Source organism: Argiope bruennichi, chromosome X2 (genome assembly GCF_947563725.1).
Source record: "Argiope bruennichi chromosome X2, qqArgBrue1.1, whole genome shotgun sequence".
Lineage (NCBI taxonomy): Eukaryota > Metazoa > Arthropoda > Arachnida > Araneae > Araneidae > Argiope > Argiope bruennichi.
In genome coordinates this window covers 38,364,611-38,381,418 of record NC_079163.1, presented here as the reverse complement: position 1 = coordinate 38,381,418, position 16,808 = coordinate 38,364,611, and the positions used below count along the sequence as shown (strand labels likewise).

The window sequence follows — 16,808 nt, the reverse complement described above, 5'->3', positions numbered from 1 at the left end:
TCAAATACCTTATATGCTAAAAACGCAATATTTTCAGTTTTTAAGTTTATAAAAAATTTCAGAAAAGAATATAGTGGAATGAGAAACATAGTCAGTCTTACTAACACACAGAAATGCCCCAACATTTGAAATCAAAAGATATAGAATACAAACCCTTTAAGTGAACAGTACAATTAGAAGTTAAATATTAAACTGAGAATAATGAGATGTAATATTCTGTTGCAGCTGCAACAAGAATAAAGAATGAAAAATACAAATATAAAGTGTCAAGAAGCAAAAAACATTAATTTTATGCCATAAATTCATGATTTGTTGTATCAAGACACATTTCTCCAGTTCAAGGTCAAAGGACCAATTTATAATTCATGTTACTTTTTTCTCATCCCTTACATTGGAACACATTTAAATATGAACACAAAGTAGTAATTCAATAAAAAAAACTTGAAAATATGAAAGACAAACAAAAATATACACACCCCATTCATGTCTTAAGATTAGTTTGCATTTCAACCAAGTCCCTTTCATAACATTTTATACCTATGAAAGGAAAGAAAAAAATGTTTAAATTCAACATGCAGTATTGTTAAAGAAATGTAAAACACATACACATCAGGACATAAATAATTATTTTTAAAAATTCAGAGACTTAAAAATTTAGACATCAAATCCCATTCTCAGTTTTTCGAAATACAGATTAATTATTAAGTTTATCAGAGAGAAAGCAGATTTCATTCTGCATTGACATTAGTATGTAACAGAGATTTTAGATATAATTAAAATTCAAATGTAATAACAACTGAACATACTTTTCTTGCTATGCCAAAAAATTATGCTTTACATTTTCAAATACCTTATATGCTAAAAACGCAATATTTTCAGTTTTTAATTTTATAAAAAATTTCAGAAAAGAATATAGTGGAATGAGAAACATAGTCAGTCTTACTAACACACAGAAATGCCCCAACATTTGAAATCAAAAGATATAGAATACAAACACTTTAAGTGAACAGTACAATTAGAAGTTAAATATTAAACTGAGAATAATGAGATCTAATATTCTGTTGCAGCTGCAACAAGAATAAAGAATGAAAAATACAAATATAAAGTGTCAAGAAGCAAAAAACATTGATTTTATGCCATAAATTCATGATTTGTTGTATCAAGACACATTTCTCCAATTCAAGGTCAAAGGACCAATTTATAATTCATGTTACTTTTTTCTCATCCCTTACATTGGAACACATTTAAATATGAACACAAAGTAGTAATTTAATGAAAAAAAAACTTGAAAATATGAAAGACAAACAAAAATATACACACCTCATTCATGTCTTAAGATTAGTTTGCATTTCAACCAAGTCCCTTTCATAACTTTTTATACCTATGAAAGGAAAGAAAAAAAATTTTAAATTCAACATGCAGTACTGTTAAAGAAATGTAAAACACATACACATCAGGACATAAATAATTATTTTTAAAAATTCAGAGACTTAAAAATTTACACATCAAATCCTATTCTCAGTTTTTCGAAATAGAGATTAATTATTAAGTTTATCAGAGAGAAAGCAGATTTCATTCTGCATTGACATTAGTATGTAACAGAGATTTTAGATATAATTAAAATTCAAATGTAATAACAACTGAACATACTTTTCTTGCTATGCCAAAAAATTATGCTTTACATTTTCAAATACCTTATATGCTAAAAACGCAATATTTTCAGTTTTTAAGTTTATAAAAAATTTCAGAAAAGAATATAGTGGAATGAGAAACATAGTCAGTCTTACTAACACACAGAAATGCCCCAACATTTGAAATCAAAAGATATAGAATACAAACCCTTTAAGTGAACAGTACAATTAGAAGTTAAATATTAAACTGAGAATAATGAGATGTAATATTCTGTTGCAGCTGCAACAAGAATAAAGAATGAAAAATACAAATATAAAGTGTCAAGAAGCAAAAAACATTAATTTTATGCCATAAATTCATGATTTGTTGTATCAAGACACATTTCTCCAGTTCAAGGTCAAAGGACCAATTTATAATTCATGTTACTTTTTTCTCATCCCTTACATTGGAACACATTTAAATATGAACACAAAGTAGTAATTTAATGAAAAAAAAACTTGAAAATATGAAAGACAAACAAAAATATACACACCTCATTCATGTCTTAAGATTAGTTTGCATTTCAACCAAGTCCCTTTCATATCTTTTTATACCTATGAAAGGAAAGAAAAAAATGTTTAAATTCAACATGCAGTATTGTTAAAGAAATGTAAAACACATACACATCAGGACATAAATAATTATTTTTAAAAATTCAGAGACTTAAATATTTAGACATCAAACCCCATTCTCAGTTTTTCGAAATACAGATTAATTATTAAGTTTATCAGAGAGAAAGCAGATTTCATTCTGCATTGACATTAGTATGTAACAGATATTTTAGATATAATTAAAATTCAAATGTAATAACAACTGAACATACTTTTCTTGATATGACAAAAAATTAAGCTTTACATTTTCAAATACCTTATATGCTAAAAAAGCAATATTTTCAGTTTTTAATTTTATAAAAAGGTTCAGAAAAGAATATAGTGGAATGAGAAACATAGTCAGTCTTACTAACACACAGAAATGCCCCAACATTTGAAATCAAAAGATACAGAATACAAACACTTTAAGTGAACAGTACAATTAGAAGTTAAATATTAAACTGAGAATAATGAGATCTAATATTCTGTTGCAGCTGCAACAAGAATAAAGAATGAAAAATACAAATAGAAAGTGTCAAGAAGCAAAAAACATTGATTTTATGCCATTAATTCATGATTTGTTGTATCAAGACACATTTCTCCAATTCAAGGTCAAAGGACCAATTTATAATTTATGTAACTTTTTTCTCATCCCTTACATTGGAACACATTTAAATATGAGCACAAAGTGGTAATTCAATAAAAAACTTGAAAATATGAAAGACAAACAAAAATATACACACCTCATTCATGTCTTAAGATTAGTTTGCATTTCAAACAAGTCCCTTTCATAACTTTTTATACCTATGAAAGGAAAGAAAAAAATGTTTAAATTCAACATGCAGTATTGTTAAAGAAATGTAAAACACATACACATCAGGACATAAATAATTATTTTTAAAAATTCAGAGACTTAAAAATTTACACATCAAATCCCATTCTCAATTTTTCGAAATACAGATTAATTATTAAGTTTATCAGAGAGAAAGCAGATTTCATTCTGCATTGACATTAGTATGTAACAGAGATTTTAGATATAATTAAAATTTAAATGTAATAACAACTGAACATATTTTTCTTGATATGCCAAAAAATTAAGCTTTACATTTTCAAATACCTTATATGCTAAAAAAGCAATATTTTCAGTTTTTAATTTTATAAAAAGGTTTGGAAAAGAATATAGTGGAATGAGAAACATAGTCAGTCTTACTAACACACAGAAATGCCCCAACATTTGAAATCAAAAGATATAGAATACAAACCCTTTAAGTGAACAGTACAATTAGAAGTTAAATATTAAACTGAGAATAATGAGATCTAATATTCTGTTGCAGCTGCAACAAGAATAAAGAATGAAAAATACAAATATAAAGTGTCAAGAAGCAAAAAACATTGATTTTATGCCATAAATTCATGATTTGTTGTATCAAGACACATTTCTCCAGTTCAAGGTCAAAGGACCAATTTATAATTCATATAACTTTTTTCTCATCCCTTACATTAGAACACATTTAAATATGAAAACAAAGTAGTAATTTAATGAAAAAAACTTGAAAATATGAAAGACAAACAAAAATATACACACCTCATTCATGTCTTAAGATTAGTTTGCATTTCAACCAAGTCCCTTTCATAACTTTTTATACCTATGAAAGGAAAGAAAAAAATGTTTAAATTCAACATGCAGTACTGTTAAAGAAATGTAAAACACATACACATCAGGACATAAAAAATTATTTTTAAAAATTCAGAGACTTAAAAAGTTAGACATCAAACCCCATTCTCAGTTTTTCGAAATACAGATTAATTATTAAGTTTATCAGAGAGAAAGCAGATTTCATTCTGCATTGACATTAGTATGTAACAGATATTTTAGATATAATTAAAATTCAAATGTAATAACAACTGAACATACTTTTCTTGATATGACAAAAAATTAAGCTTTACATTTTCAAATACCTTATATGCTAAAAAAGCAATATTTTCAGTTTTTAATTTTATAAAAAGGTTCAGAAAAGAATATAGTGGAATGAGAAACATAGTCAGTCTTACTAACACACAGAAATGCCCCAACATTTGAAATCAAAAGATACAGAATACAAACACTTTAAGTGAACAGTACAATTAGAAGTTAAATATTAAACTGAGAATAATGAGATCTAATATTCTGTTGCAGCTGCAACAAGAATAAAGAATGAAAAATACAAATAGAAAGTGTCAAGAAGCAAAAAACATTGATTTTATGCCATTAATTCATGATTTGTTGTATCAAGACACATTTCTCCAATTCAAGGTCAAAGGACCAATTTATAATTTATGTAACTTTTTTCTCATCCCTTACATTGGAACACATTTAAATATGAGCACAAAGTGGTAATTCAATAAAAAACTTGAAAATATGAAAGACAAACAAAAATATACACACCTCATTCATGTCTTAAGATTAGTTTGCATTTCAACCAAGTCCCTTTCATAACTTTTTATACCTATGAAAGGAAAGAAAAAAATGTTTAAATTCAACATGCAGTATTGTTAAAGAAATGTAAAACACATACACATCAGGACATAAATAATTATTTTTAAAAATTCAGAGACTTAAAAATTTACACATCAAATCCCATTCTCAATTTTTCGAAATACAGATTAATTATTAAGTTTATCAGAGAGAAAGCAGATTTCATTCTGCATTGACATTAGTATGTAACAGAGATTTTAGATATAATTAAAATTTAAATGTAATAACAACTGAACATACTTTTCTTGATATGCCAAAAAATTAAGCTTTACATTTTCAAATACCTTATATGCTAAAAAAGCAATATTTTCAGTTTTTAATTTTATAAAAAGGTTTGGAAAAGAATATAGTGGAATGAGAAACATAGTCAGTCTTACTAACACACAGAAATGCCCCAACATTTGAAATCAAAAGATATAGAATACAAACACTTTAAGTGAACAGTACAATTAGAAGTTAAATATTAAACTGAGAATAATGGGATCTAATATTCTGTTGCAGCTGCAACAAGAATAAAGAATGAAAAATACAAATATAAAGTGTCAAGAAGCAAAAAACATTGATTTTATGCCATAAATTCATGATTTGTTGTATCAAGACACATTTCTCCAATTCAAGGTCAAAGGACCAATTTATAATTCATATAACTTTTTTCTCATCCCTTACATTAGAACACATTTAAATATGAACAAAAAGTAGTAATTTAATGAAAAAAACTTGAAAATATTAAAGACAAACAAAAATATACACACCTCATTCATGTCTTAAGATTAGTTTGCATTTCAACCAAGTCCCTTTCATAACTTTTTATACCTATGAAAGGAAAGAAAAAAATGTTTAAATTCAACATGCAGTACTGTTAAAGAAATGTAAAACACATACACATCAGGACATAAATAATTATTTTTAAAAATTCAGAGACTTATAAATTTACACATCAAATCCCATTATCAGTTTTTCGAAATAGAGATTAATTATTAAGTTTATCAGAGAGAAAGCAGATTTCATTCTGCATTGACATTAGTATGTAACAGATATTTTAGATATAATTAAAATTCAAATGTAATAACAACTGAACATACTTTTCTTGATATGACAAAAAATTAAGCTTTACATTTTCAAATACCTTATATGCTAAAAAAGCAATATTTTCAGTTTTTAATTTTATAAAAAGGTTCAGAAAAGAATATAGTGGAATGAGAAACATAGTCAGTCTTACTAACACACAGAAATGCCCCAACATTTGAAATCAAAAGATACAGAATACAAACACTTTAAGTGAACAGTACAATTAGAAGTTAAATATTAAACTGAGAATAATGAGATCTAATATTCTGTTGCAGCTGCAACAAGAATAAAGAATGAAAAATACAAATAGAAAGTGTCAAGAAGCAAAAAACATTGATTTTATGCCATTAATTCATGATTTGTTGTATCAAGACACATTTCTCCAATTCAAGGTCAAAGGACCAATTTATAATTTATGTAACTTTTTTCTCATCCCTTACATTGGAACACATTTAAATATGAGCACAAAGTGGTAATTCAATAAAAAACTTGAAAATATGAAAGACAAACAAAAATATACACACCTCATTCATGTCTTAAGATTAGTTTGCATTTCAACCAAGTCCCTTTCATAACTTTTTATACCTATGAAAGGAAAGAAAAAAATGTTTAAATTCAACATGCAGTATTGTTAAAGAAATGTAAAACACATACACATCAGGACATAAATAATTATTTTTAAAAATTCAGAGACTTAAAAATTTACACATCAAATCCCATTCTCAATTTTTCGAAATACAGATTAATTATTAAGTTTATCAGAGAGAAAGCAGATTTCATTCTGCATTGACATTAGTATGTAACAGAGATTTTAGATATAATTAAAATTTAAATGTAATAACAACTGAACATACTTTTCTTGATATGCCAAAAAATTAAGCTTTACATTTTCAAATACCTTATATGCTAAAAAAGCAATATTTTCAGTTTTTAATTTTATAAAAAGGTTTGGAAAAGAATATAGTGGAATGAGAAACATAGTCAGTCTTACTAACACACAGAAATGCCCCAACATTTGAAATCAAAAGATATAGAATACAAACACTTTAAGTGAACAGTACAATTAGAAGTTAAATATTAAACTGAGAATAATGGGATCTAATATTCTGTTGCAGCTGCAACAAGAATAAAGAATGAAAAATACAAATATAAAGTGTCAAGAAGCAAAAAACATTGATTTTATGCCATAAATTCATGATTTGTTGTATCAAGACACATTTCTCCAATTCAAGGTCAAAGGACCAATTTATAATTCATATAACTTTTTTCTCATCCCTTACATTAGAACACATTTAAATATGAACAAAAAGTAGTAATTTAATGAAAAAAACTTGAAAATATTAAAGACAAACAAAAATATACACACCTCATTCATGTCTTAAGATTAGTTTGCATTTCAACCAAGTCCCTTTCATAACTTTTTATACCTATGAAAGGAAAGAAAAAAATGTTTAAATTCAACATGCAGTACTGTTAAAGAAATGTAAAACACATACACATCAGGACATAAATAATTATTTTTAAAAATTCAGAGACTTAAAAATTTACACATCAAATCCCATTATCAGTTTTTCGAAATAGAGATTAATTATTAAGTTTATCAGAGAGAAAGCAGATTTCATTCTGCATTGACATTAGTATGTAACAGAGATTTTAGATATAATTAAAATTCAAATGTAATAACAACTGAACATACTTTTCTTGCTATGCCAAAAAATTATGCTTTACATTTTCAAATACCTTATATGCTAAAAACGCAATATTTTCAGTTTTTAATTTTATAAAAATATAGTGGAATGAGAAACATAGTCAGTCTTACTAACACACAGAAATGCCCCAACATTTGAAATCAAAAGATATAGAATACAAACACTTTAAGTGAGCAGTACAATTAGAAGTTAAATATTAAACTGAGAATAATGAGATCTAATATTCTGTTGAAGCTGCAACAAGAATAAAGAATGAAAAATACAAATAGAAAGTGTCAAGAAGCAAAAAACATTGATTTTATGCCATAAATTCATGATTTGTTGTATCAAGACACATTACTCCAATTCAAGGTCAAAGGACCAATTTATAATTTATGTAACTTTTTTCTCATCCCTTACATTAGAACACATTTAAATATGAACACAAAGTAGTAATTTAATGAAAAAAAAACTTGACAATATGAAAGACAAACAAAAATATACACACCTCATTCATGTCTTAAGATTAGTTTGCATTTCAACCAAGTCCCTTTCATAACTTTTTATACCTATGAAAGGAAAGAAAAAAATGTTTAAATTCAACATGCAGTATTGTTAAAGAAATGTAAAACACATACACATCAGGACATAAATAATTATTTTTAAAAATTCAGAGACTTAAAAATTTACACATCAAATCCCATTCTCAGTTTTTCGAAATAGAGATTAATTATTAAGTTTATCAGAGAGAAAGCAGATTTCATTCTGCATTAACATTAGTATGTAACAGAGATTTCAGATATAATTAAAATTCAAATGTAATAACAACTGAACATACTTTTCTTGCTATGCCAAAAAATTATGCTTTACATTTTCAAATACCTTATATGCTAAAAACGCAATATTTTCAGTTTTTAATTTTATAAAAATATAGTGGAATGAGAAACATAGTCAGTCTTACTAACACACAGAAATGCCCCAACATTTGAAATCAAAAGATATAGAATACAAACACTTTAAGTGAACAGTACAATTAGAAGTTAAATATTAAACTGAGAATAATGAGATCTAATATTCTGTTGCAGCTGCAACAAGAATAAAGAATGAAAAATACAAATAGAAAGTGTCAAGAAGCAAAAAACATTGATTTTATGCCATAAATTCATGATTTGTTGTATCAAGACACATTTCTCCAATTCAAGGTCAAAGGACCAATTTATAATTCATATAACTTTTTTCTCATCCCTTACATTAGAACACATTTAAATATGAACACAAAGTAGTAATTTAATGAAAAAAACTTGAAAATATGAAAGACAAACAAAAATATACACACCTCATTCATGTCTTAAGATTAGTTTGCATTTCAACCAAGTCCCTTTCATAACTTTTTATACCTATGAAAGGAAAGAAAAAAATGTTTAAATTCAACATGCAGTATTGTTAAATAAATGTAAAACACATACACATCAGGACATAAATAATTATTTTTAAAAATTCAGAGACTTAAAAATTTACACATCAAATCCCATTCTCAGTTTTTCGAAATAGAGATTAATTATTAAGTTTATCAGAGAGAAAGCAGATTTCATTCTGCATTGACATTAGTATGTAATAGAGATTTTAGATATAATTAAAATTCAAATGTAATAACAACTGAACATACTTTTCTTGCTATGCCAAAAAATTATGCTTTACATTTTCAAATACCTTATATGCTAAAAACGCAATATTTTCAGTTTTTAATTTTATAAAAATATAGTGGAATGAGAAACATAGTCAGTCTTACTAACACACAGAAATGCCCCAACATTTGAAATCAAAAGATATAGAATACAAACACTTTAAGTGAACAGTACAATTAGAAGTTAAATATTAAACTGAGAATAATGAGATCTAATATTCTGTTGCAGCTGCAACAAGAATAAAGAATGAAAAATACAAATATAAAGTGTCAAGAAGCAAAAAACATTGATTTTATGCCATAAATTCATGATTTGTGTTATCAAGACACATTTCTCCAATTCAAGGTCAAAGGACCAATTTATAATTCATATAACTTTTTTCCCATCCCTTACATTAGAACACATTTAAATATGAACACAAAGTAGTAATTTAATGAAAAAAACTTGAAAATATGAAAGACAAACAAAAATATACACACCTCATTCATGTCTTAAGATTAGTTTGCATTTCAACCAAGTCCCTTTCATAACTTTTTATACCTATGAAAGGAAAGAAAAAAATGTTTAAATTCAACATGCAGTACTGTTAAAGAAATGTAAAACACATACACATCAGGACATAAATAATTATTTTTAAAAATTCAGAGACTTAAAAATTTACACATCAAATCCCATTCTCAGTTTTTCGAAATAGAGATTAATTATTAAGTTTATCAGAGAGAAAGCAGATTTCATTCTGCATTAACATTAGTATGTAACAGAGATTTTAGATATAATTAAAATTCAAATGTAATAACAACTGAACATACTTTTCTTGCTATGCCAAAAAATTATGCTTTACATTTTCAAATACCTTATATGCTAAAAACGCAATATTTTCAGTTTTTAATTTTATAAAAATATAGTGGAATGAGAAACATAGTCAGTCTTACTAACACACAGAAATGCCCCAACATTTGAAATCAAAAGATATAGAATACAAACACTTTAAGTGAACAGTACAATTAGAAGTTAAATATTAAACTGAGAATAATGAGATCTAATATTCTGTTGCAGCTGCAACAAGAATAAAGAATGAAAAATACAAATAGAAAGTGTCAAGAAGCAAAAAACATTGATTTTATGCCATAAATTCATGATTTGTTGTATCAAGACACATTACTCCAATTAAAGGTCAAAGGACCAATTTTTAATTTATGTAACTTTTTTCTCATCCCTTACATTAGAACACATTTAAATATGAACACAAAGTAGTAATTTAATGAAAAAAAAACTTGAAAATATGAAAGACAAACAAAAATATACACACCTCATTCATGTCTTAAGATTAGTTTGCATTTCAACCAAGTCCCTTTCATAACTTTTTATACCTATGAAAGGAAAGAAAAAAATGTTTAAATTCAACATGCAGTATTGTTAAAGAAATGTAAAACACATACACATCAGGACATAAATAATTATTTTTAAAAATTCAGGGACTTAAAAATTTACACATCAAATCCCATTCTGAGTTTTTCGAAATACAGATAATTATTAAGTTTATCAGAGAGAAAGCCGATTTCATTCTGCATTGACATTAGTATGTAACAGAGATTTTAGATATAATTAAAATTCAAATGTAATAACAAATGAACATACTTTTCTTGATATGCCAAAAAATTATTCTTTACATTTTCAAATACCTTATATGCTAAAAAAGCAATATTTTCAGTTTTTAATTTTATAAAAAGGTTCAGAAAAGAATATAGTGGAATGAGAAACATAGTCAGTCTTACTAACACACAGAAATGCCCCAACATTTGAAATCAAAAGATATAGAATACAAACACTTTAAGTGAACAGTACAATTAGAAGTTAAATATTAAACTGAGAATAATGAGATCTAATATTCTGTTGAAGCTGCAACAAGAATAAAGAATGAAAAATACAAATAGAAAGTGTCAAGAAGCAAAAAACATTGATTTTATGCCATAAATTCATGATTTGTTGTATCAAGACACATTACTCCAATTAAAGGTCAAAGGACCAATTTTTAATTTATGTAACTTTTTTCTCATCCCTTACATTAGAACACATTTAAATATGAACACAAAGTAGTAATTTAATGAAAAAAAAACTTGAAAATATGAAAGACAAACAAAAATATACACACCTCATTCATGTCTTAAGATTAGTTTGCATTTCAACCAAGTCCCTTTCATAACTTTTTATACCTATGAAAGGAAAGAAAAAAATGTTTAAATTCAACATGCAGTATTGTTAAAGAAATGTAAAACACATACACATCAGGACATAAATAATTATTTTTAAAAATTCAGGGACTTAAAAATTTACACATCAAATCCCATTCTGAGTTTTTCGAAATACAGATAATTATTAAGTTTATCAGAGAGAAAGCCGATTTCATTCTGCATTGACATTAGTATGTAACAGAGATTTTAGATATAATTAAAATTCAAATGTAATAACAAATGAACATACTTTTCTTGATATGCCAAAAAATTATTCTTTACATTTTCAAATACCTTATATGCTAAAAAAGCAATATTTTCAGTTTTTAATTTTATAAAAAGGTTCAGAAAAGAATATAGTGGAATGAGAAACATAGTCAGTCTTACTAACACACAGAAATGCCCCAACATTTGAAATCAAAAGATATAGAATACAAACACTTTAAGTGAACAGTTCAATTAGAAGTTAAATATTAAACTGAGAATAATGGGATCTAATATTCTGTTGCAGCTGCAACAAGAATAAAGAATGAAAAATACAAATAGAAAGTGTCAAGAAGCAAAAAACATTGATTTTATGCCATAAATTCATGATTTGTTGTATCAAGACACATTTCTCCAATTAAAGGTCAAAGGACCAATTTATAATTCATATAACTTTTTTCTCATCCCTTACATTAGAACACATTTAAATATGAACACAAAGTAGTAATTTAATGAAAAAAACTTGAAAATATGAAAGACAAACAAAAATATACACACCTCATTCATGTCTTAAGATTAGTTTGCATTTCAACCAAGTCCCTTTCATAACTTTTTATACCTATGAAAGGAAAGAAAAAAATGTTTAAATTCAACATGCAGTACTGTTAAAGAAATGTAAAACACATACACATCAGGACATAAATAATTATTTTTAAAAATTCAGAGACTTAAAAATTTACACATCAAATCCCATTCTCAGTTTTTCGAAATAGAGATTAATTATTAAGTTTATCAGAGAGAAAGCAGATTTCATTCTGCATTGACATTAGTATGTAACACAGATTTTAGATATAATTAAAATTCAAATGTAATAACAACTGAACATACTTTTCTTGCTATGCCAAAAAATTATGCTTTACATTTTCAAATACCTTATATGCTAAAAACGCAATATTTTCAGTTTTTAATTTTATAAAAATATAGTGGAATGAGAAACATAGTCAGTCTTACTAACACACAGAAATGCCCCAACATTTGAAATCAAAAGATATAGAATACAAACACTTTAAGTGAACAGTACAATTAGAAGTTAAATATTAAACTGAGAATAATGAGATCTAATATTCTGTTGCAGCTGCAACAAGAATAAAGAATGAAAAATACAAATAGAAAGTGTCAAGAAGCAAAAAACATTGATTTTATGCCATAAATTCATGATTTGTTGTATCAAGACACATTACTCCAATTAAAGGTCAAAGGACCAATTTTTAATTTATGTAACTTTTTTCTCATCCCTTACATTAGAACACATTTAAATATGAACACAAAGTAGTAATTTAATGAAAAAAAAACTTGAAAATATGAAAGACAAACAAAAATATACACACCTCATTCATGTCTTAAGATTAGTTTGCATTTCAACCAAGTCCCTTTCATAACTTTTTATACCTATGAAAGGAAAGAAAAAAATGTTTAAATTCAACATGCAGTATTGTTAAAGAAATGTAAAACACATATACATCAGGACATAAATAATTATTTTTAAAAATTCAGAGACTTAAAAATTTACACATCAAATCCCATTCTGAGTTTTTCGAAATACAGATAATTATTAAGTTTATCAGAGAGAAAGCAGATTTCATTCTGCATTGACATTAGTATGTAACAGAGATTTTAGATATAATTAAAATTCAAATGTAATAACAAATGAACATACTTTTCTTGATATGCCAAAAAATTATTCTTTACATTTTCAAATACCTTATATGCTAAAAAAGCAATATTTTCAGTTTTTAATTTTATAAAAAGGTTCAGAAAAGAATATAGTGGAATGAGAAACATAGTCAGTCTTACTAACACACAGAAATGCCCCAACATTTGAAATCAAAAGATATAGAATACAAACACTTTAAGTGAACAGTTCAATTAGAAGTTAAATATTAAACTGAGAATAATGGGATCTAATATTCTGTTGCAGCTGCAACAAGAATAAAGAATGAAAAATACAAATAGAAAGTGTCAAGAAGCAAAAAACATTGATTTTATGCCATAAATTCATGATTTGTTGTATCAAGACACATTTCTCCAATTAAAGGTCAAAGGACCAATTTATAATTCATATAACTTTTTTCTCATCCCTTACATTAGAACACATTTAAATATGAACACAAAGTAGTAATTTAATGAAAAAAACTTGAAAATATGAAAGACAAACAAAAATATACACACCTCATTCATGTCTTAAGATTAGTTTGCATTTCAACCAAGTCCCTTTCATAACTTTTTATACCTATGAAAGGAAAGAAAAAAATGTTTAAATTCAACATGCAGTACTGTTAAAGAAATGTAAAACACATACACATCAGGACATAAATAATTATTTTTAAAAATTCAGAGACTTAAAAATTTACACATCAAATCCCATTCTCAGTTTTTCGAAATAGAGATTAATTATTAAGTTTATCAGAGAGAAAGCAGATTTCATTCTGCATTGACATTAGTATGTAACAGAGATTTTAGATATAATTAAAATTCAAATGTAATAACAACTGAACATACTTTTCTTGCTATGCCAAAAAATTATGCTTTACATTTTCAAATACCTTATATGCTAAAAACGCAATATTTTCAGTTTTTAATTTTATAAAAATATAGTGGAATGAGAAACATAGTCAGTCTTACTAACACACAGAAATGCCCCAACATTTGAAATCAAAAGATATAGAATACAAACCCTTTAAGTGAACAGTACAATTAGAAGTTAAATATTAAACTGAGAATAATGAGATCTAATATTCTGTTGCAGCTGCAACAAGAATAAAGAATGAAAAATACAAATATAAAGTGTCAAGAAGCAAAAAACATTAATTTTATGCCATAAATTCATGATTTGTTGTATCAAGACACATTTCTCCAATTCAAGGTCAAAGGACCAATTTATAATTCATGTTACTTTTTTCTCATCCCTTACATTGGAACACATTTAAATATGAACACAAAGTAGTAATTTAATGAAAAAAAACTTGAAAATATGAAAGACAAACAAAAATATACACACCTCATTCATGTCTTAAGATTAGTTTGCATTTCAACCAAGTCCCTTTCATATCTTTTTATACCTATGAAAGGAAAGAAAAAAATGTTTAAATTCAACATGCAGTATTGTTAAAGAAATGTAAAACACATACACATCAGGACATAAATAATTATTTTTAAAAATTCAGAGACTTAAAAATTTAGACATCAAATCCCATTCTCAATTTTTCGAAATACAGATTAATTATTAAGTTTATCAGAGAGAAAGCAGATTTCATTCTGCATTGACATTAGTATGCAACAGAGATTATAGATATAATTAAAATTCAAATGTAATAACAACTGAACATACTTTTCTTGATATGCCAAAAAATTATTCTTTACATTTTCAAATACCTTATATGCTAAAAAAGCAATATTTTCAGTTTTTAATTTTATAAAAAGGTTCAGAAAAGAATATAGTGGACTGAAAAACAAAGTCAGTCTTACTAACACACAGAAATGCTCCAATATTTGAAATGAAAAGATATAGAATACAAACATTTTAAGTGAACAGTGCAATTAGAAGTTAAATATTAAACTGAGAATAATGAAATCTAATATTCTGTTGCAGCTGCAACAAGAATAAAGAATGAAAAATACAAATAGAAAGTGTCAAGAAGCAAAAAACATTGATTTTATGCCATAAATTCATGATTTGTTGTATCAAGATACATTTCTCGATTATGAAAAAAGGCCCACTTTATAATTCATTTTTTTTTTTTTTTTCTCATTCCTTACATTAGAACTGATTTAAATGTGAACACAAAGTGGTAATTAAATAAAAATCTGCAATATTTTAAAGACAAACAAAGATAAAACACAAAAAAAAAGAAGTTAAATAAGTTAAAGCAAGTACTCTAATTTAAAATTCGTGTTAATTATTTCTGATCTATTATATAAGAAAACATATCAAATCTGACACAAAGTTATGAAACAAAGGATATCATAAAAAAGTCTAAGAAAACCAAAAATATATGGGCTGCATAAATGTGACCAAAAAAATTAAGTTGAAAAAGAAATAATAATGAAGGACCATTAATTAATATTGATGCCTATGAAGAGAAATAGTAAGTATATTTAAAAATAGTATAATAGTAATAGAATACAGCATTTGAAAAAAAAAAAAAAACTTTTGTTTTAACCTTAAGAATTTAGTCAAATAGATTGAAATATATACACATAGTTTAAATAATTGCACATAGTTTAAATAATATACACATAAAATAGTCAAATAGTTTAAAAATATATACATAAAAAAAAAGAATGAGACTTTCAGAGAGTAACATTATTATCAATAAATAAGTTAAATTAAGAATAGAGTAAAAAGAAAAAAAGCTGAATATGGTACAAAATCAAAAGTAAACAAAAATGCTTTTGCACCATTTCTTCTATCTTCGACACAGTTTAACACTTTCTGAAACTTTTGAAACCAAACAAAAATAATTGAAAAGACAGTGTGCACTGGATAAAAACTTTTAGCTTTAAAAGAAAGAAGGGAAAATGTATGACGCAATCGGGATTTTATAATGAGAAATTCCAAGGCAGATACGATAGTGAAAACAAGCAGTCATATTTAAAATCATTTAGTATTTTTACTGCTATTTGGTTTAAGATCATAATTTTGACATTAAAAGAAAACATTATTCAAGAATTACAATTTCCCAAAAAAATTCCAAAAATTATCATTAATTTTCTAAGAAGTTATTTGCCTTTGTATATGACTCTTTGAAAGGCCCGTGATCTACATGAAATGAATTAATAACTATTTACAAATCATGTTTACTTTATTTTAACAAAAATAAAATAAAATATATATATATTGGTGAGAATTTGAAACTAACATCGGAAATGAAAGGAAAAAATAGGGAAAATATGCGTACGCTCATATGGCATTATGAAATCAAACAATTCTGTAATTCGATAACGAAAACGATAGGTTCTTCTCTATGTTAATCAAAACTCAGTCCAATATTGAAGAACTCATCTTTAAATCCCCAACCTTAATGGCAAACGATTGCCACAATTTTGGCGAACGTACTCTGTTTTGAAAGAAATATTAAGCAAACTCAATCTTAATA

General features: G+C 25.8%; 1 long non-coding RNA gene across 1 annotated transcript in view; it reads right to left on the bottom strand.

The window, feature by feature from the left end:
- Positions 1–461: 461 nt before the first annotated feature.
- Positions 462–16,808, bottom strand: part of LOC129960688 (uncharacterized) — a 230,998-nt gene continuing 214,651 nt past the window's right edge. The window contains exon 5 of the long non-coding RNA XR_008783656.1: positions 462–537. This is a non-coding gene — a long non-coding RNA (uncharacterized LOC129960688). The remainder of the gene's footprint in view (positions 538–16,808) is intronic.